At 38.5% G+C, this 23,772-nt stretch overlaps 1 protein-coding gene across 4 annotated transcripts in view; it reads right to left on the minus strand.

Annotated features, from left to right (window-relative positions):
• The window catches only part of Zfand6 (zinc finger AN1-type containing 6), a 73,650-nt gene that overhangs the window by 49,146 nt on the left and 732 nt on the right, over window positions 1-23,772 (minus strand). For 2 of the 4 annotated variants that reach the window (XM_036194430.1, XM_036194419.1), the window contains exon 1: window positions 13,287-13,370. The exons of the other annotated variants lie outside the window; for them this stretch is intronic. The gene's annotated coding sequence lies outside the window, so the exon portion shown is untranslated. Of the gene's footprint in view, window positions 1-13,286; window positions 13,371-23,772 lie in introns of those variants that run through there. 4 annotated transcript variants of the gene reach the window in all.

Below are 23,772 nucleotides of genomic sequence, written 5' to 3' on the forward strand. Positions count from 1 at the left end.
ATTTCATTTTCTCAATTGAGGCTCCCTCCTGTCAGATGACTCTAGATGTGTGGTACTGACATAAAAAACTAGCCAGCACATGATAAAATAACCAGATTTATTGAGATTATGCTTTTAGAAAAATTCTCAGTTCAGCCGGAGAAGTGAATCAGTGGCACAGTATTTCCTCAGCATGCACAAGTCCATGGGTTCCATCCACAAATATCCAAAAAAGTGGAATAAAAATGCTGTGCTGTGTATAATAACCTTACCCAGTGGTGTGAGTATCTTATCTACTTTCTGTTTACCTGGAACATTATTTAATCATCTTTCATTTCTTTTACTCTGCTTAAGGTTCTAACAAACAACAATGTATTTACTTGAAATACAAGATCATCTTTCTTCCTTCTATCAATCAATATTACCCCTTTTTTCAGCAGAAACATGCAAAGTTCTGGCCAGAATGAATTATTCTTCCTCCTGTTACTCATTATTTTAAGGCATTTGATAAGTCTAGATCAAATGACCACACAATAGTGAGCTGGATTATCATTCTCTCTGTAGTGACAAGTTCTCTAACTAATTCAGTGCTCTCTCTGAAAATGCAAAATAGCTCCTGCTCTGTCAACTAAATAGTCATTGCAAATGATTTGTTTGTAAGTCTGAGAAGTAAGATTTCTGCACTATCAGGAGCAAAGGTTCAAACTCAGAAATGTAATCAGTTGCTAAGACTAATGGTTATACTAAGGATGTAATTAAGTATGTATTAAAATGAAAATTAAAAGAGAAGAATGAATCAAGGATATTGAGGACACCTCAGTAACCTTAAGTGTTGTTTTTTAATCTAAAATACTTTACTTGATTTTCACAGTAACACTGCCATTATTAAATAGACTGTTTTACCCCAGTGGGACTTTGTGAAAACAAATGGACAAAAAGATACTGGTAACCTATTCCTTTTAAGGGACATCTGATTGCTCTAAGAAAACAACTCAGATTGTGAGAGTAAGATGTGGCTAGGAGACTCATCACATGCATGCCAGTCCTTCAGCACCCTGTGGTGCCTTCTTTCCCTAGTCTTATGTAGCATCTTTCTTCACCCTTCTGACATAAAATCATCTGACACTTACTGAGGACAGACTATAAAGACAACAGAACATTACCGAAATTTTCTGAATCCACTCTCGACCCCTGAAACAGAGTCTCATTACACTCTCCAGCTCAGCCTTGAACTCCTGGGCTCAAGTCAATCCCCCTGCTTCACCTCCCAAGTCACTGGGCCTAAAGAACCATCCTGACTCCCTGATGAAATTCTTTTTTGCAGTATTTCCTTTGGTGACTGCTGTTTGCCAAATCGAGTCAGAGCTATGATGAGAACACCTTCTAAATCAAAACCTACTGAGGTGTGACCTAACATCAAGGGATATTTTAGTGGAAACCCAAAAACTTGGTGATGGGTTTGAGGCAGGGCAGAAGGAGGGGAAGTTATGGGGATATGGAAAAGAAAAGGAGTCCCTCGCTCAAGAGACTGTGTGAAGCCAGCTGGGAATCGAATTCCGGCACAAATTACAAAATTTGCTGTAAAGACAACATTTGTTTTACATAGAGGTTACGTTCAAATAATGTTAAAACAGTAATCAATGAGCTTGGCTTAAAGCCTGAGAATTCAGGGTTTTGGGTGTGGTCTTATTCCATTCTTGGATATTTTCTGGGACACACACAAAGACTATTAACTTTTGTTTATAGTGAAGATACCTGAACTTCTAGCGTCCCTGTGATCTAGAGTTTGATCTTATCCACTGTAATCCTATCATTTACCTCAGGAATTTTCTGGTATCATTTGATTTATTTGGTGTGTAGACACACACTTCCCATCATTCTTACGGAAGTCAGAGGAGGGCATCAGTTCACTCTACCTTGTGGGTCCTAGGAAGCAAACCCAGATCATCAGCCTTGGCGGGAAGCACCTTCACCATGTGGCCCCTCATTTACATTTCTCAGCAATCCTTTGAAGATCATGGCTCTGAAACCCACCAAGTCACACACATGACTACTGTGAACACAATGAAGCACAGCTCTATCTTGAGGCGCTCATACCTGCACCTGAGTGTGCCTTCTCCTTTCCCTGAGTGCCTCTTTTTAACTCCTGCACTTAAAACCACGTTTAAAAAAAATAGCCTTTTAATAAACTCCACATTGAGTTCATATTAGTCCATCCTGAAATTTTACTGCGGTCAAGTCGAGGATCCAGCTTTACCTGAATGGAGGTGTATGAAAAGAATTCAGACTGCTACAGGCAGCAGCTTGGAGCTGTCTCCACCCCTGCCTGCCCCCACTGACTGGTCTAACAATGGAGCGTCGCAATTTTGGTGCTGCTTCAGGTACACAACCTTATATTTTATTAATGTCCCCCCTCAAAAAAAGTATTTCTAAATGTTCTAAAAAAATTAAAAAATACAAAGGAAAATTAAGACTGTACTGCCTGGGACTGGAGAGGTGGCTCAGAGGTTAAGAGCATATGTTGCTCTTGCAGAAGGACCAAGTTCAATTCTCAGCACTCACATGGCAGGGGGACCCATTGGATCTAGGGGATCCAATGCCCGCTTCTGACCTCAAACCCATGTTTGCACATGCTGCACAGACATATGTTCAAGTAAAACATTCATACACATAAACAAGAGTCTACTGCCCAAAGAGATACAGTTCCTAGAACTAAAACACACAATACTCCATTCACCTACTACTTGTCACACTTTATGTTCCTAAGCTCCAGTTTCAGGGTTCTAATTAGCAGCAGGGAACAAATATCTCTCCAACACAACTCTATTTAAGACCTTTCTCCTGGTTCTGCTTTTATGGTGGGGGCAGGGGGATTGAGAGAGGACCTCCCACTACACAACATCAATACTAGAATTACAGGTGTGTCTCCATGCCTGGCTGTCTGGGTTCTCTCTGCTAAACTGTCTACTGGAAATTTACTTAGGTATCTTCCTGCCTCTGCCAGCAAAAAGACAAGGGAAGAACCTACTAAAGCTGCCAGTGAGCTCACAGCAGGAGAGGATAAGAACAGTAGACCTGGGGGTTGGAGATTTAGCTCAGTGGTAGAGTACTTGCCTAGCAAGCACAAGGCCCTGGGTTCAGTCCTCAGCTCCAGAAAATAAAAAATAAAATAAAATAAAAAGAACAGTAGAATTTCATGACAAATGCTTTGTCTGCATTGTCCCCTCTAATCTTCACAATGTCCTTTGGAGGCAGAAACAGGTGAGGAAATTAGAGAAATCATAGAACTGGCTCAAGACACATTGCTGGCAAGTCACTGTATCAGTCTGCTTTCTGTCCCTGTAACAAAATACATCACACTTTATAAAGAGGCTACTTAGCTTGTTGATTTGAGTCTGACAACCAAGACTGGGTGGCCCCAGAGGTCTGATCTCTGATGAAGGCCTCATTGCAGACGGCATAGCAATTGGCAGGAGCCATGCAGATCATATGATGAGACAGGAAGCCAGATTATGAAGCCATGCTTGCTCATTTATAAATACCGTTTCAGGAATTCACTCCCATAGACCAATTCACTTCCTTCTGACCTAATTATGACCTCAGTGACCCAATTATTTTGTACAAACTCCTCCCTTCTTAAAGAATGTTAACACTTCTCAGTATTGGTACACTTAAGCTTCTCACCTCTGTAGGATTCAAGCAATAGCCAAACCACTGCAGGGGTAAAGTGTAGTGGGTAGCCATCCCAGCCTTGGCCTGGAAGTTCCAACCCCCACTGAGGCTTCGGTAATGGTCACGCCCACAAGGCGGGGCTGAGGGAGGAAGCTGAAGACCCAGGATCCAGGAGAGGTCTGTTGGTTCTGGGACCCTGGACGCTGGACACTGGAGGTAGACCGAGCAGAGTTCTCCAGAGAACACCGCCAGACTGCGCCATACCTTTGCCAGACCCTACAACCTACCCCTTCATTTGTAAGTTACCCCACAAAATAAACCTCCCTTTTAACTATGTGGAGTGGTCTTAATAATTTCACCAATAGTAAAGCAATCATCTGAACCCAGATATTTCATCCAAAAGACCAAGCAACTACAAAATGAGACAGATTCTGATACTCATGGTCACTAATTCATTTCAAGAAGCATTTCCCTGAAGATCAAGTATTAAGTGTATATGGGTTGAATGTACACCATACACACACACACACACACACACACACACACACACACACACACTCACGTGCACAAGCACCTGATTCTAATTCTTGTTCTAAGACTAATAGATACATAACCTGAAAAAGTTCCAGAGCTGTATAATTTGAATAAGGAATGGTTACTATTACCAGAAAGATAAGAAATTTGGCAAATCACAATACAATATGAAAAACAAAAACAGACCAAACAAACCTACATAAACCTAACCAAGGAAGGGAGGCTGCAGAACAGTGACTTGCTATGTCACAGAAGAGAAATGTTTTGTTTATGAAGGATGTTGCTTGGTTAGTATTTTAAACCAGGATAGGCATTCTCAGATTAAAGAAAGTACAGATTTAAACTAGTGTGAGCAGAGCCACAGTGCTCTACTATCCCTGACATATAAATACCTACAGGCTGGATTCTAGGTGGGCAAAAGAATAATAAAATAAAGTACAGTTCCAGCATTTACACAGATGTCAAGGACTAGAGCTCAAACTAGTCTAAAGGAAGCAAGTAGAAAGCAGAGCTCAGGCAGCTACAGGGGAGGCTAGTCACTTTCAGACATGAGAAACTACGTAAGAGTGTATTAAGCCACAGGAAACATCTAGAGGTGGAGTCGAAATTTCAACTCAATGTTTAGTTGAATATGAACTATGAGGAGACAAAAGTAAGTACTGCATGGTCCCTACTGTGCTGTGCTTTAACATAAAAGCAAATTACTGAATTACTGCCAACTTGTATGATGAGTGAAAAAAGTTTTAAAATCTGAGTATCCTGTCAAGAATATATGAAAAGTCAAAAATACCAAGCAGAACTATGTAAAGTTGATTAAGGCAGGACATAGGGTATTTAGACAGAATGTACTTAATTCACTGACCAAAACATAATATACACACAATTGTTTGACACATGAAGACACATAAATGAAAATGCCCAAGACCAAGGTGGGTCTCTTACAAAATCATTCAAGTGCTAGGAAATAAAGGAATCTAGACATGTGTTGTCCAATACAGTATAAATGAGCCACACAGAGTTTCCAAGCCTTTTAATTTCATTTAATTAAAATTTAAAATCTACCATTACCTACCATGTTAAACACCACTGGCCTACTGTACATGTAAAGAGAATTTCCTTACCCAGGAGGGATGTGTATTTCCCATTATGAGAGGGATGAAGATGAAAGTACAGGTATTGGTGAATTAGGAGGCAGGGACAGGAAATTGAGAAAAGTCCCATGACAATCTATGACAACTATGAAATGCGATAGAATATTATGGAAGTCAAAATCATATAAAGCAACAACGGTTTAAACCAACCACACGGTAAGATGGGAAAAGGCTATGATCTAAAAGGACAGCCAAGACCAAGAATGAGTTGTAAACTATAAAACTCATAGTGAATGAGTTTATATTATAACTCCTCACAGTTATTCTTTTCATACATGTATATATTTGGTTAGAACGTTCCCATTTCTCTCTCTGGTCCCTGTTTTGTTCCCCTATTTACATCCTTTCTTATTCCCAATGTATCTCCCTACTACTTTCATATCTGCAGTTAAAAAAATTAAATTATAAAAGATATTGTTGGGATACTTGACATAGCTGAATACAAACAGAAGAATTATGTAATACTATTCACAAACATCAACTCATGATTTTTTATAGTTTAATCTCACTAAAAGAATATTCTGTCCCAAGGAAGTACAAAGTACTTGGGATCCACGTCTCCAGCTTGATGAGAAACAATCGCCATGTACACACACTGAGTCTGCCACAGCAAGACAAACTGGAACAGAGGACAGAATGAAATGGCAGACAGAGTAGAGCCAGCAGAACTCCTAAGTGTTTCCCACTTCTGCAGAAAAGCCTGAACTAAAGCTCGGTGGTGGTGGTGGTGGTGCACACCTTTAGTCCCAGCACTCACACTGGGGAGGCAGAAGCAGTTGGACCTATGTGAATGAGGCTAGTCTGCTCTAGAGAGCCAGTTCCTGGACAGCCAGGGCTGTTAAACAGAGAAACCCTGTCTCGGAAAAAAAAAAAAAAAAATTTTTAAAATAAAATCAAAACAAAATTTTACCTATAGTGAAATATTTTAAAATTACAGAAAAAAATGATAGCTGTGTCAACAAACATAAATACATGTGATTTTCCTCTAGTAGCTGAGGTTTAGAAGCAGAGTGGATGGCAGAACTGGTCACAAGTCTTTCCCCCCCACACACCCTCCAGCCCCCCCCCCTACTCTCACCCCCCAGGACCGAACCCAGGAACCCAGGGCCAGGGCCTTAGCACTCTAGCACTGAGCTAAATCCCCAACCCTGGTCACAAGTTTTATAAGCCTTGAGTAGTGGGAAGAAACATGATTCAAGAGGGAATCAGTTTAAAGGAAAAAACAAGGCAAGAAAATTTGAGTCTTAGTATTAGGGTATTAAGATTCACTAATGAACAACTAAAAACATTAGTAATAGTTAAGAAATGTGAATTAGCATCACAGTGAGGTATCTGCTCTATATCCATTAGGATGATTAAAATTTTAAATCTGATCATACCAAGTGCTGATGAGGGGAAATAATTTCAATTCATTACTAATGCAAGTGAAAGACAGTTTAATAGTTTCTGAGTTATCACACGTATGACCAGGCAATTCCACTTGTAAAAAACAAAGAACAAGCCACATACATATAGGTTTAATACAAGTAGCTAGAGGGAAGGCTTCACGGTTAACAACTAAGTGCTGTTAATCCTTGAAAGGGGTCTGGGTTGGGCTCCCAGCACCCACACTGTGACTCACAACTATGTCAACTCCAGTTTCAGGGAATCTGATGCCCTCTTCTGACTTACTCATGCAACAGGCACACAAGCTGGTGCACATACATACATGCAGGCAAAACACACATCAAACCAAATCAAATTAGAAAGAGATCCCAGGGCTGGCTGGTTATACTGCTAGTGGTAAGGAACATTCCTAGAAGGCTTAAAGCCCTCTAGTTAGATTCTCAGCGCTGCAAAAATAGCACAAATGTGCTTTAGTGTTCAATAGAGGAGTTGCTATCATTGAACCAATCCTCCTAATCTGTTTTCACTACTCTGCATAGAAGCTTTCACAGCTCAGTATGGCTCACCCTCACATCATTCTGTCACTCTAGTTCCCTGGGAGCCTCTTCCCTGTGCCAAGAACTGCTTGAGTGAGGATAAGGTACTGAACAAGTATAATATAGATGGCATCTGCTAACCAGCAAAACTTTGGTTGCAATAAGCTAAAACAGGCCTTTTTCCCCAATACACTATCTTTTTTCTCCATATGACTACTTTAAGGGTCACTCCTTTTCAGGTGAATAAAGCTTTTGATTTATAATTAAAATTGTAAAAAGGAGGCGGTTCCCTGCTACTAGACAGTAGCAAATATATATAACAAATCATCAAGGCATGTCGATTTCCCCCTTTTCTAATTTCCTGGTCTTCTCTGTTGAGATGCTACAGCAGTAACTTAAAACCACACACAATTTGGCATATATACATGTGTATATATGTATATATATCAATAACCTTGGCATATAGATAAGACAGTATATACAATACTAACAGAATAGAAAACAGTAATCCTCCAAAGTTATCAAACAGGATGAGAGTCCTTTGGAAATCTCAGCAATTTACAAGCTTATCTGATCAGGTAAGTAGTGTGACAACCTAAGATCTCTGCAAACACCTCAGTCAATCCACTACTAAATGATGTGCATTGTGGGGCAGCCTGCAATCCTGGCACTCAAGAGGAAAATGAGGCTAGAGAGTTAAATTTTCCTTTTAAATAAGATTCTGAGAATAACTTTCCTAATAAAATATATATCTTATACAATGCTACAGCTCCTGAATATATGCTATATACTTCAAGCAACTGGCTAATAAGGTTCTTCATTCTATTTATCTACATAAAATTCTATTCAAATTACATACATTATTATATAACATAATAATCTATTACAACATAAATTCTGTCACATTGTTATAACACATGGTTATTTTTCATTTTTTTACTATTAAAAACTAGCTAAACATTATTTTGGATAGTAACTATGGCATCTTAAAATTTTGGACAGCAGTATGGTAGTTTCTGTTTCAAAAAAATTTAAGAGTTAAAAACAAAAACCCTTTGGCTTCTATCAAACAACCTATGGGTATTTACTGTAACAACTTTTTATTTTCAGTGGTGATTAAGAATCCACTCCCTTAAAAAAAAAAAAAAAAAGTACTAGCCAATTACCACTTCTTCGAAAACTAAGATGGAAAAGCTATTTTTTGTTGTTCTTCAATGAAGGACCTTCTGTTTTAAGTACATACATTGTAGAGTCGCTGACAGAGGATTGTAAAAGGAAAAGAAATATTTGAAATGAAAATTATTCCAAATCAATGATTATTTAGTTCACCTTCATTCTTTTTAGTGATACTGTCTGTGCCAAAGTCTTATTTGTACAGAAGAACTGGTAGGCAGCCTCATCTAGCATGCAGTATGTTATCTAGTAAGGCTGTTTGCCTTGTGCTCCCAAGCAGACACTTTATACACCTGGATGCAGGCTAGACCTTTACACAAGGCCCAGTCTATCAGCTACAGAAGCAGTCATTAGCATTTCCACAGCTCAGATAAAGTGCTTTCACACTCTGCCTAATCTTCTAACACAGTTTGATCTCAAGCTTTTATAAAATGTGAGGAATTCAACAGTTTAGAAATTCAGAACAGGCCACATATGGAAACTACCTTTACACTATTTCTATATCTCATTCTTTCTTCTTCTTCCATCATGGGGGTGCTAAAGTGTCATGTCTTTTTTTTTTTAATGTTCCTCCAAAAATGTCATCAAGTTTTGAGCCTTCCCTAAAGGGAAGAACTGTAAATAGCTAGTTAAAGAATAGAGTGGAGTAGTGTGAGGAAAAAAAAATAATAAAAATCTGGACAAGTACACTTACGCTCAAGTCGAGAAAGACATACTCAGCAAGGCATGGTGTTGCATCTCTAACCCCTGCTGCAAGTTCAAAGATACCCTGGGCTACAATGAGACTCTATCTCAAAACTAGAACACAGCCTAGTGGTGAGAAAGGATTTTGGTTTTAATCCCACTGTGTTAGCTACTCAAAGGCAATTCTGGACAAATTAGTTAGCCTTTCTCAATGTCCCATAACTTTTAGAGGCTGTTTAGAGACTACCAGAGAGAATGTTTAGCCCACAATTAGCTGGCATTATTATTATTCCTAGGTAGTTACAGCTCCAAAGGCAGGAATCCCTAGCTAGACAAGATGGCACATCAACAGTGCATTTTATCTGCAAAGAATGGTGCAGAGGTCAGCTGGGTGGCTGTTCTAGTAATTTTAAGAGAAAACTCAGTGTGGCTTGTGCTAAGGAGTTGAGGGAAAGAAGTGAACAGATCTTAGAGTTAACTACTGACTTATAGTTAAAACTTCGTGGCTACCTGGGGTAACAGAAATTATCAGAATGACACCCAGGTTCTATCTAGCATAGGTGGTACACTTGGTGAGCTGGATGACTTAAGGGTCTCAAACACACACACACACACACACACACACACACACACACACACACACACATCTGGGTTTATGATTCTGTTGTGTCTGGAATGAGAGTGTTAAGAATCCTATGAAGCTCCATGACTTACTTGATGGTTACAAGGAGACACATTTTCAAAGGACACAGAAGTTCACAAATAGAAGCACAGATAGTTCATGGGAAGTTTTTCAAGGCTGTCAAGAGTACTAAATGTCGGTGTTGGGGATTTAGCTCAGTGGTAGAGCGCTTGCCTAGCAAGCACAAGGCCCTGGGTTCGATCCTCAGCTAAAAAAAAAAGTGCTAAATGTTACTGAAGAAATCAGTATAGGACAAGAGAGATTCAGGTGCCTGCACAGGGCAGAAGGGAAATGTACACAGAGGAACAGACAGATCTGCTCTCATCTACCAAACACTACTAAACACAAAACTGCTTCGAGTGAACACTAATCACACCCAAACCAAGAAAACCAAGTTCATCCAACAGATTCAGAGATCAGCTCATACATAAGCACTTCCTATGTTACCAAAAGGAGTTAACCTCCTAAAACACTTAGAAGGTACACAGGAAAGTCATTCAGAACTCTAAAATCTGTTGTCATCCAGAACAAAGAATCCTCATAAGTAAGAAGCTTCTAGTTTGTCTCAAGTTTTATCAACTTCAAGTTTTTCCTCATACAATTGAGGGGGGGAAAATCATTACACCCAATGAACTGCCTAACAGTAGGGACTTCGACTGCATTTTTAGTCACCTTTCACAACTTTCCCCAACATCTAAGCATATTTACAAATTCTCTTCTCCCTGTAGTCACTCACAAACATTTATTCTTCCCCTGAAGCCACTGAACTAAATAAAAGGGTAGCCCCTACTTGTCAACCAGAGACCAACAGAGCAGAGATGCAGGGGAGAAACTGGTCAGGGTATTCATTTCTCAAGGTTTCAGTGCTCCCCAGAGCACATGAATAGGTCAATCCTTACCTTAGTAACTATTAAAATGTAATCAACAAGCATCACTTAAGTGGCTGCTTCTAAAACTATTATGTAAATAATTAATTATCTTCATCTCTACTTGATGTGGTAAAGGTTAAATTTTAGGAAAAATCAAACATTTTCCCTAACTCAGAATAAGAAAATTATTTATGATGGAAATATAAAAAAAAAAATTTTAAGTGTCTTCTTTTCCAAACATGAAGAAATAAAAATGTCTGGAAAAGAAAATATTTCATCTACCATAACAAAAAAGGTGGCATCAGACACCTCACCCCTACCCCCAAACCTCTACCGTCCTGGAAACAAACATCAAGACAAGCACAGCGCTAGCAGCTGTGAAAATAATGATAGCAAGTCATTAGTAAATTGTAAGAAAAAAATTACAGAAAATAAGTTCATTTGCAACGCAAAATGAAGTCGACTAAGTCGTGATAGGTGCTCATCATGAGTAACAGAATAATCCATGCTTATCATTATCCCTGTTAAGTTAGTAATTTTGAATTTTGCCTTCAAACAACTTTCAAATTTATTCTGCAATATTAGTCCATCAACTCATATAGCCTATCACACCTAAAGACCAGCTCCTGACAGCATGGATCAGCAGTCTTCGAAAACAAAGCCTGTCCCTAAGCACAGACATGTCTGGAAACACTGTATGTGTACAATGATCTTTACCTTTCACTGAAAACCTATAATTACTGGGAAAGTCTTGATATTTTAAAACATATAACTATACAGATTTTGTCTTTAAAGTATATTTTAAAGTCTCCAAGTACAGAAACACAGTTAACAAAGGCTATTTATTTATTACATGTTCAGAAACAGGTAACGGTTGCTCTCATTGGGACTTTCTAAAAATGTTCCTGATATATTTTCTTAGAAAAAAAAAATGTTCGTTATGGTTCTTAGGAAAAAAATGCTCGTTATGGCATAAACTTACAGAAGCAGCACATACTCCGGAGGGCTGGCATCAACAAAGCCAGTGTAAGATATTATGCCCTGGACATGCTGAGAGCAAAACGCATAATAAATAAATAGCCAACAGAGATACACAATTGCTTACTAAAGTGGGTAAAAATGTTCCCAATTTCCTTTAGCTAATTTTAATATACAGAAAATGGATTTAGATCCATCTATATCTTGGAAAATAGAGTTTAAAGCAGACTATTTGTTTAGATAAAAATTAGCCAACAACTCAGAGCTCTAAAGGCACAATGTAAGAAAATTAAGGGGTTACTCTTATAGAACTCTGAAGCTGTCCTGTGGACAGCAATAGAAAAGGGAAAAATCTTCCTGGAAAGCAATTGGGCCAGTGAGTGTTGACATCCTTTTATCTAGGTAAGCCTATTCCAAAGGAGACATTTTTTCTTGAATAAATCAGTGTTTTACAAAAAGTAAAATGTTGTAAATTATATATAGTAAAGATATATAGTCGTTGCAATACCATTTAAAATAATGAAAAATTAAAAACAATCTAAAGGAAAAGATGAAAAACTAGATTAACTTCAGAGGACTACACAACTACCAGAACTAAAACAGTTGTAACATGAGACATCCAGTACACAATTACAATTATTGTAAAATGCAGAAATATAAGCTACAAAGGTAGAGGGAAAATGAGGCCATGAAACTGTCCTGTGAGCACACATGTGACTTCTTGATTGTACTACAGTATTGTTTAAGCAATAGCCACAGGAGAAAAGCATTGATTTTAAATGCTTCGAGTATTCTGGAACAAGCAGACAGCAAATACACACACTGACTGGGAGGGTTGGGCTGGCACCTGTGCTGATATTGAAAGGAACTTTTAAACCCTGATTTCTGAAGCAAAAGGCACAAGAGAAAAGAAAAAAAGAATCCTGAGGCATAATTACAATTATTTAAGTAAAAAATGTTAACAGATCCATAGATACTATTTTCAAGTTTTGGAAGCCCACCTATAGCTATTAAAAATATGTTTCTCTATTTTAAAGGGACGATAACCATTATCTTCACCTTTCAAAAAATGAATTCTGAAGAAAGCAGTTTTATATTGTGATATGTAATATCTATCAATGACCTTTGTACTGAGATACTAAAAATGTCAACATAGCCTAAATTTAAAATATACTTGAGTCAAAGGGGGAGTGGTACACTAAGAGGGAAAAAAAGTCAAACAGTTGGCATTTCCATTTCTTAAATAAGAACAAATTTCTCTCTCTCTTTTTTTTTTTTAGCAAGTTAACAGCTTATATTTAAGGAAAATTATATCAAACAGACCTCCTCAAGATGTCATATATAAAAACTGACAAATGATTGCTTCAATATCCAATTCAAGAGAAAAGCCTGTTAGTGAAGGTGATTTTGATTCAAAGGTTTTTTACTCACATTCTAAACTAAAAATAATAATAAAGGCAAGTTTGATTCTTTGAGCACCTATTTCCTGTTCAAACAGCCCTTTTGTTCTGCTTCCCTGCTTAATTTTAATGCTCATTTTGCATCAGAAAATAGAAACAATTACAAAGCCTAGTATACACAAAAGCATAAAGAAGCAAAAGTATAAAATATAAGATCATTAAAAGATTAGAACAAATCCTACCAACAAAACCTCCACAATTCTGTTTGCTTCACCTCAGATTAACTTCACTTGAAGCTGTACTCCAAAGCAACCGAACCTGAATACAAAGCTCCACCTCCCGCAATTCTAGTGGCCGAAGACTCAAATCTCCTCCCTGTTAGTGAGACTGATAACTGTGATTGGATACGACTAATATCCATTATTTTAAAGAACTTTTCCTCGCTAGCAGGTTAGGTTAAACGCACTAAACCCCTGGATAAGCTGGTTTCTTAAAGAAACAGGCTGTAATGTTTCAGTTTTCCCATTATAAGCGATTTGCTTTCTTTTGTCTGTGTTAAAGTACAATGATAATTCACAGAAACAACTTTCATTTACTCGGTGATAAGCTATGTAAGATACATGCTTTTAACATAAATAATGTGGCATTCACAAAGCCACGAATGTACTTATGCTTTAAACAGATTTCCTCTTTTAACAGAGTTCATATTTTATCTGAAAATACACAAAATCCATATAAAATTTTGCCAAGAACAAAACAGTGATTTACTGAGAGGACCATTAACTCAAGAAAAACAAACACGAACACAAAACAAAACAAAAAAAAAAATCAGCATTTAAAAACAAAACCCTAAATGCCAAAGAGCCACTTCTAAGCTATCTATCAAATTCACTGACATAGTCTTGGTATCACAACACACTAAAATCCTCAGTGAACCAAAGATTGCTATTTCCAGTTAAAACTGCTTATTCACTGCAAAAGGAGATCTAAACACACAAGGCAATCTGTCTAATGACACATTCAGGAACAAAGCTGATTTGTTTATTTCACCGTGCAAAGAGATCTAACCCAGAGCCTCAACCATACTAGACAAGCACCCTGCCATGCATCCCAGGTAGAAAGTTCAGGGAGGTTTACATCATTTTTTCCCATGCTGTTTTTTGTTTGTTTGAAACAGAGTCCTTATTGTATATAGCTCAGGCTGGCCTAGAACACACTATGTTGTCTTCTAAGAAGGAGGCTGCCTCATACTCCCAAGTGCTGGGAAGGAAGGAAATTATTGTTACCAAATGTAGATGAAAAGTATATTCCCTTTAAACTATCCAAGAAACTATGCATAGTGGTATTTTTACTAGACTCTAAAGAGACACTACAGAGGACTCTGACTTTTGAAGAAAAAGGATCCGCAGTCTCTTATACATAGCTACATTTGCTGTATTTGACGCTTTAATTAGAACTGCTTACATTTGAGTAGCTTACCCTAAACTTTATTTCGACATTTTAGCATTACCTGATTGACTGGTATTTAAGATATTTAGTAAAATACGTTTTACTTCTACCAATACTTTAAACTGATAAAAAAAAAATTATAAAATTAAGGCATATTAGAATCGGTTCTTCTGATTTGTTTGTTTAATAAGACAAAGTGAAGCAGGCCTTCCTCCCACCTCTACTCCCGAGTTCCAAGACTACAAAGTAAGTGACACCATGGCCGCTATTTACAGTGGGTTCTCAAAATGTTTTCAATACGTTTATGCATTAAAGAATTTTAAATCTAAGTTACAGTTTTCAAGTCCAAAATCTTCCAACAATTTTTTTCTCAGAGAAAAATTGTATGTTAGAAGAGAAAGCCAACGAAATTGTGTTGAATACAAAGAGAAGTCTTTTTAACAAACTGAAAATTCACATAATTGCAACTAGACATGAATATGGAGCAATACCCTGTGGAAGCCCAAACAGCTGCATATTCTATTATGCCCTTTAAGTGGACAAACTGAAAGAGCCAATTCACAGAGGCCTAGTCCCAAGATCCTTTGCAACAACTCACTGCTTTGAATGCCCAGCACTTCTTGAGTCAAGTTCTGGTTTTCTTACTAGAGTGGGATACTTGCACAAAACAACATTGGAAGAGAAGTACCAGAGCAATCAACAAAAAGAATACAAAAGTGAGACATGCACACAAAAGAAATAAAAAATTTAATTTAATTTAATTTAAAAAAACTGGCGATAATAGAAATAGTAGACAGTTGTGAGTACCAAAGAAACTGCTGCTCTGAGGGCAATTTTCACTTCAAAGTGAATAATTTGTCAGGAATAGACACTAATCATATGTTAGCACAGCACTAACACTAATACTACTACCAAGACAAAAGAGGGGAGAAGTGAGCCATCTGTGTTGGTACATGCCTGCAATCCCAACACTAGGGAGGCTGAGGCAAGAGGATGACAAGTGTAAGACGGGCCTTGACTACACAGATAGAATCTCAAAAACACAAAAACAAGAGAGTTGTGGACTTAATAAAAGTGAAAGAACTTCCAGGTGATAATCATTTTAGGTGGCACACATTAAAACTAAGGTATTTTATTCTATTTCTTACAGCAGAAGAGAACAACAAAGAAGCAATATCAAATCCAGAAAGTATGTACCCAAATTATGTGACAACAATACTATGTGGTAAGAACAAGGAACCTACATGAAGCTCTGAGAAGCTGTGTGTGTGACAAGGCCACTTTCTAAACATCAAGTAGTCAGAGGATACACTGTATATTCTTTATGGGAGCCTAGAGGTTCCCCCAGACTTTACCAGCTCAAAAACAATTCATAAGAGAGTAAGCCACTGAACAACTTGGTCAGACCAGATTTGATTTTTAAAAAATCCTACACAGGGCTGGGGGGTGGAATGGGGTGGGGGATAGCACAGTTGAGAACGCCTGTCCACTATGCATAAAGCCCTGGGATTCATCATGCATGCCAAAAAGCCTAGCAATCAGAAGGCAGAAGCAGGCAAATCAGAAGTTCAAGGTCATCCTTGGCTATCCCTATATAGTGTTAGGCCTGCCCACACTACAGGAGACACTGTCACAAAACAAAACAAAAAACAAACAAACAAACCCTAAAAAGAATGGCATCTATTGTTGATCTTACAAAAGCCATTCATCCTGGCACTCTCCCTGGACAGAACTGGTGATGTGCAAAGTCACCAATGAAAAGACCACCCTGACTTCAGCATAACAAGCTGGAATCAGTGAGAATAGAGCCTGAAATCAACTATCTATGGGATAAGGAAAACAATTTTCAAAACAGATTTCCCTGGCAGACACACATAACCTCCAACAGCGAGGGATGTGCTCTAGTTTGCAACCCCTGGTGTGGTTTATCTTCTTACTGGGGGTGGAGGAAAGCACAAAACGTATATGCTCAGAGGTTGGCCATGGCCCATTCAACCACACACTGAACACAAAGGAAACATTAAGAAAATTAAAGCAAACTACAGATAGGAAAGAATAAACCAAGCTGATAGGAATGAACTCTTTATTCAAGAGTCAGTAAGCTGCTTTGTTTTAGGTGTGTTAAGAGATTAAACAAGGTCACCAAATAGCACAAATTAAATGGGGATCAAAACAAAATGTAAGGAAAAGAAAGCACTCATAATCCTCATGTATTAGGATGTGTTGTCCTGGTCTATAGGCAAACAATATTGCTTAATAAGAGCAGGAGTGTGAACACAACAAATATTCCATGGGTCTAGACGAACTACTAGATGGAAAAAAAATATACTACAGATTGGTAGGTTTTTGTTTTCTCCCTACTTTGTTGCCTAAGTCAGAAAATAAATAAATAAACAAATAAATAAAAGATCAAAAGACCAAGACTAGTTATTAGATAGCTATTAAATGATGACTATCTTGAGTTTTTGTTTTGGTTTGGTTTTTTCCAGACAGGATTTCTCTGTGTAATAGTCCTGTCTGTCCTAGATTTTGCTCTTTAGATCAGGGTGGCCTTGAATTCAGAGAGATCCACCTGCCTCTGCCTCCTGGACTGCTGGGATTAAAGGCCTGCTCCACCGTGTCTGGCTTTGTTTTTTTTTTTAATCACTGCTGCAAACAAAGCAACCTTACAATTTTTGAAAGCAGAAACTGAACAGAAAAGTCTCTTGTCACATGTCCTCCTCCTGGAGAGGACTCAAATTCAGTTCCCAGTACCCACAATTGGGTGGTTCACAACTGCCTATAACTCCAGCTTCAGGGAATCTGATATCCTCTCTTCAGGACTCCATGGACACCTGCACTCAAACACAACCACGCCCAACCCATCCCTCGCACACATAGTTAGACAACACAATAAGTCTTCAAAAAAAGTCTTATCATTTAAGTTGGCAGGGCCAACACTGCCTCACCACACCTTCTGAACACCATCTGGGTACCACAGAGGATACTGAGGTCGACAAAATGAGCACAGTCTCTACCTCTTTAGCAACTGTGTCAAGAGTGAGAACAGTCCAAATAAAAATAACTAGAGCATTGTCTCCAATTTTAAGTCAGAGTAAAACACTAAAGTATTAAAATTATAACTATATAATACACACAAAATATCATTTTTCCATATATACCTTTTTTTGTTTGTTTTTGACAAGGTCTTTCTATGTAGTCCTGGCTGTCCTGGAACTTGCTATATAGATCAGTCTGGCCTTGCCTGCCTGTGCCTTTAGTGCTGTGATTAAAGTCATGTGCCACTACACCTGGCTACACACTATTTTTAAACTTTTAAGTTTAAGAATTGTTTTAAAACAAATGTCAAGTTTGTATTTCAATTTTCACTTGTTAGGTATGGCTATTTTAATTTCAATAGCTAGGCATGGCTATTTTAATTAAAATAATGTAGCCATTTGCCACATGATTATAAATTATGATAATCATGATTAATTTTTATTACTGCAAAAGACCTCCTATCTCTCCTGTCCAATACAAGTCAATAACCACACATGGCTACTGAGTACCTAAAATGTGACTGATATAAACGAGGAACTGCAGTTTTATATTATGTCACTTTAACCGCTTAGACAGGAGAGGTTGGTAGTTAGCAGACCATCAGTCACAGCACTGGTAGAAGAAACAGACAGTAGAATTATGCTTAATTAATGGACTCCAAATGCTGATTACAAAAGAAATGCCTACTCTGAATAAGCTATACAACCAACACAGAGATAAGGCCTATTTTGTAGTAACAGGAAAGAGGTCTTGAGGAAATCACAATGAAGCAAAGACATTGTAAATAGGTCTGTCTGGAGGAAAACAAAAACAAAAACCAACCAACCAACCAAAAACACAGACAATGCATTAGAAATGGTCCCAGGGACAAAGAACACCCTTGTTAGTTAACAGAGGTCTCCAAGGTAAGAGCTGAGCTTGTCCCACTCCCCCTCACTCAGCAGAGCCCAGGCAGGCAAATACTTTGTATCTGTTTGCACTAGCCATTTCTCCCCCTGGGTATTCCTCTAACTCCTCAATCTCAGACCAGAATGACAGGACAAGTCTTAGGGCATGGGAGGATGAGAGTGGCTTTAAAAAGTAAGTCTGTCACTAGTTTTTAAAGTTTTGTCAGGTACAATGGCACACTCAGTGCTCAAGAGGCTGAGGCCAGGGATTGTAAACTGGAGGGCAGCCTGGGTTCTACAGCAGGAAGCACGTCTTAAAAGGGGAAGGAAGAAAAAAAAAAAGATCCACCAGGTTAATGAAACTAAGAAACTACCAAACCAAGGTTGGGACCACTGACTGACCAACTGTCACCTCCTTAGAGATAGAAAGATACATACTAAAAGTATCCCGTTGGCGCCTATCATTTATTTCCAAACACTTTAAAATCTGAAAGGTCCTATCTATTGCTTTAACTGCTTCCCTTTCTTACACTTACAGACTCTATAAAAGAAAGGACCACAGCTGGGTTATAGCTGTACCCTCAACACTTAACACAAAGGCTGGTGTGAATCAGGTGCTCAGAGTGTTGAAAGGAAGAAAAAAACACAACAGCAGGTACTTTCTGAACACGCATGTAGCATGACCCAATGCAAGCCCAGGGAAAAAGCATTTGCCTACTGGGTCTGAGACATAGCAACCAAATTTTGAGTGAAGGGAGTACTAGTACCAAACCAGTGGTCCTGGATAAACAGAATCAAGTACATATTCATTTTATCATGTACATAAAGGTGTTTTTATTATAGAGAAACACAAGACTTGTAGCTAAATTTAAAGTTAGTGTTTATATGCAAATGCAAGTGTGCATAATGAGGTGAGGGTAGTGGGTACATGTGCCAGAGGGTATGTCTGGAAGTCTGAAGACAACTCTGGCATTAGTTCTTTCCTTCTACTTCTACATAGGAACTAATGATGAACTCAGGTCACCAGACTTCTAAGGCCTGACTCCACAGTCATATTTTTGATATAATTTTAATAACTGGTCAACCATCTATTTATTTCAATTTACATTTACGTTAAAATACATTTCAGAGAGACACAAAAATATGGATATGAAAAAAATGAAGCTTTAAAGAACTAAAAGAGATACTAGAGAGATAGCTGAGAAATTAAGAGTCAGTACTGCTCTTAGACATGATCTGAGTTCCGTTTCCAGCATCCACACCCACACCAGGCAGCTCATAACCACCTGTAACTCCATCTCCAGGGGAATGCAATGCCTCTGGTCTCCAAAGACACCTGCACACTCATGCACACACTGTCCCCCCCCCCCACACACACACACATTGTTTATTAAAAACAATAATAAAAATAAATAATAGAAAAGAATTAAAAGTTATCTTGGAAGGAGACTACTTTAAATATAAAAGCAAAGTCAAGTCATAAAAATGTAACTGTCATGATGGCAAGTTGGCTCAGTGGGAAAAGTGTTTGCTATATACGCCTGACAGCCTGAGTTTGATCCCACAGATCCAAAATCATTTTCTGACTTCCATACATGTTTGTTCCTTGCATGCATGCCTGGACCTACCACCCATATCATACACACAATAATATATATTTTTTTATGTTAAGTATTGGGCTAGAGAGATGGATCAGTGGCTAAGAATGTTTACTGCTCTTTCAGAGGACCTGAGTTAGGATCCCAACACCCACAGCAGACAGCTTACAACTCACTGTTAACTCCAGCTCCAGGGTATCTAACACCCATTCCTGGACTCCCAAGGGATCAGTGTTCAGTGACATACACACACACACACACACACTTTTCAAACAAAATAGATCTTTAAAAAATAAGTATTAGTCAAAATATTTTTAAAAATCAAGGAAGGAAATAGGGGTTAGGAAGGAAGAGAAAGGAGGAAGGCCCGTCAGCAAATACAAGGCAAATGAAGAGCCAGGAAAAATATTTGCAAAAGGCTGCTATCCTAGATAGATAAAAGGCTCAATAAGAAAGATCTTAGAAGTATAAACACTGAATCAAGGCCAACTTGAATTAAGACACACTGCAAGTGGATGGTGTACATCATCTTCAAAAGTACAAAATATCCTACAAATAATCTCTCACATTCACATTCATCACATACTGAATGAAAGCGCTGCATTTTTGTTTTGTTTTGTTTTTGGAGACAGGGTTTCTCTGTGTACCAGCCCTGGCATTGTAGACCAGGCTGGCCTTGAAGTCACAGAGATCCGCCAGCTTCTGGCTCTCAAGTGCTGGGATTAAAGGCATGTGCCAACACTGCCTAGCTTGTGAAACACATTTTTATTTAACCTAACATACAATATATATTACAGTCTTCCTCCTATATGGCTATGAGAACATTTTAAATTACTTAACATGGCTCTGATTTGCAATTTGCATTGTATTTCCATGGGCACAACCACTGTAGTTATATAAACCATAGTAAAACTGTGTCTGAATTTTATCTCATGGATTGAAAAGTCACTGAAGGACTTTGAACCTGAGAGTACCATAATCTATAAACACATTCAGGGCTGGCAAGATGGCTCAAGTGGGTAAAAGTTTTTGCTGTGCAAGCATGATGACCTGAGTTTGATCCCAAGAACCCATGTAAACATGAAAAGGGAGAACTGACTCTACAAATCTGTCCTCTGACCGCCACATACACATGCTCCCACTCACATGCACCTCACCCCCCTCCACACACACAGTTTGTTTTGTTTTGTTTTGAATACAATAAACACATTTAAATGTCCTCTTGCCACTGGAGCAGCCAGAGCAGACTATAAGGACAAGAACCTTAAGGAAGGGTAGCAATTAGATGACTACTGTTATCATCTTCTATAAAACAAAGGAGTTGAGACATCACATTTGGAGTAAGTTTTGAAAATGGAGCCAGCCTATCCACATTTAGAACTCTTGAAATTCTCAATCCTGCCTCGGTGCCTAGAGTAGCTGGTACTACAGTGGCATAATAATACACATTCACATGCTTTGGTAAAATTTTTAAGAAAGATTCGGCAATCAATAGTTAAAAAAACACTTTAAAATGTTCACATGCTTTGATAGCATCTATACCAAGATGGAACTCTAAAGAAACATGTAGCCGGGCGGTGGTGGCGCACGCCTGTAATTCCAGCACTCAGGAGGCAGAGGCAGGTGAGGATCTCTGTGAGTTCGAGGCCAGCCTGGTCTACAGAGCTAGTCCAGGACAGGCTCCAAAGCTACACAGAGAAACCCTGTCTTGAGAAACAAACAAACAAAAAGAAACATGTAATAATTTAGGAGATATAGCTGGGGCGGTGGTGGCACATGCCTTTAATCCCAGCACTCGGGAGGCAGAGCCAGCCAGATCTCTGTGAGTTCAAGGCTAGCCTGGGCTACCAAGTGAGTTCCAGGAAAAAGGTGCAAAGCTTCACAGAGAAACCCTGTCTCAAAAAACAAAAAACAAAACAAACAAACAATTTAGGAGATATACACACAAAGGCCAAAGATATGCTTGCCGAAATGTTAATTAACAATGCTTATCTGTGGTAATACTGTTGTGTGGTTTTTCTGTCTTCCTATTCATTTTCAAGCTGTGGGGGAAATCCCCAAACTCTCTGCCACTACCATTATAATAAAATACAAAACTATATTTTAAAAGCAGAATCTATTACCCTATAAAAACAAAATATGTGCAAGCTACAAACATTAAAAATGCTCCTCTCAACAAGATGTGGTGGCATATGCCTTTAATCTTAGCACTGGAGGCAGTGACTGGGGCACTCTCCCTGAGTTCCAGGTCAGCCTAGTCTACATAAAGAGTTCTAGGCTACATACCCTGTCTAAAACATAAAAAAGGCTCTTCTTTCATGCCTTCAACAAAACAAGTCATTTAAAGCTACACCTCCCTCCCCCCAGAAATTAAGGACTTACTAACTACTCCGTAATTTGTCTGGAGCATATCCTGGGACATTCTTAAAACTAAAAAACACTTTAGTGTATGGTTGACAAATATTGAAATTCCTACTGCACATGCACATATCCGTCTCAAAAGCTGCAGAGTGACAAGAGGGTCCTAATATTTCCCTTAAAGGTTGGGCCTTCTGACAGATGCTCCCCTCCACCAAAGCCTGTGCCAACTAGGCAGAGAAAGCTTAGAACACGTTTCTTTTGCAAGAGTGCTTTAAGGCAAGGAGGACTCCTCAAGCATCTGCCAAAGGCTGCTAGAAGGGGAGGAGTGTGGAGAACAGAAAGGGTGTTTTCTCCAACTCGCTAGTTTGCACTGAGAGGGTACCAAACAGTGCCAGACTCCCCACAATCTGAAGGGATTCAGTGTAAGGACAGTAATGGGAATCTTAGTTCCTCACGCAAATGTAACAACTAGGAACCAATCACCAGGACAATGACTCTTCCTGATTAAAGGAAGCAGAATCTTAACGTTTTCCTTCACTTTACTTCTCTTTTGCTCCTGAGTGCCTAAAACTTTCTCCCAGGATCTACAGTGTTTCCTTTAGACAGACAACTTGTGCAACTGCAGCTGCAAGAAGAAAAGTCCACAGAGTACAGTTGTTAGAAGCCAAAACAAGAAGCACTATCGCAACACTGGGGTTGGGAGAGGAACACAACATTCAAAAGCCATGAAACAGGATGGACCACAACCACATACTATCTGTCCAAAGTTCAAGGGGAAGGACCCTAAAATGACATGGTTTGAAGAGATGAGTATGTGACAAAACTATTTTTTTAAAAAAGGCCAGTGATTGATAAACAAAATCCGCAAGTCTAGAATGTTTACCTCAGAAACGGTAAACTGCAGTAGGCCAGATAAGAAACTCATGAGCAAATACAAGTTTGGGTAATGCTCTATTTCTTCCTTTGGGGTGAGGAGTCTGGAATTTTCATGGTTTCCTTTTTTATAGTACATCGTGTTATGTATTGCGCTAGCCATTAACCATTACTTTTAAAACTTCGTGATATAACTCACATAATCTACTGTACAGATTTAAAATCCAATGAGTTCTGACGTTAATTAACACAGCAAACTATGGCTGCAGTCAAAATAATACACCAGTCAAACCCGAACTTTAACTGTCTGTGCGTCTTACCCCCTCTAACATGTTTTTAAAAGAAAAATAAGAAAATTAAGACAACCTGTTTTGTACATTTAAATATTCACGGTTTACCTAAAAATTGCCCGCGTAGGCCTGGAGACAATACATAAAACAGCAATTGCCACTAAATACTACATAAATAATCTCAAAAGCCTACGTGGCATTTTACATTGGGGGGGGGGAGAAATTTCGAAT

This window comes from Onychomys torridus, chromosome 1, assembly GCF_903995425.1.
Source record: "Onychomys torridus chromosome 1, mOncTor1.1, whole genome shotgun sequence".
In the NCBI taxonomy this organism is placed as follows: Eukaryota; Metazoa; Chordata; class Mammalia; order Rodentia; family Cricetidae; genus Onychomys; species Onychomys torridus.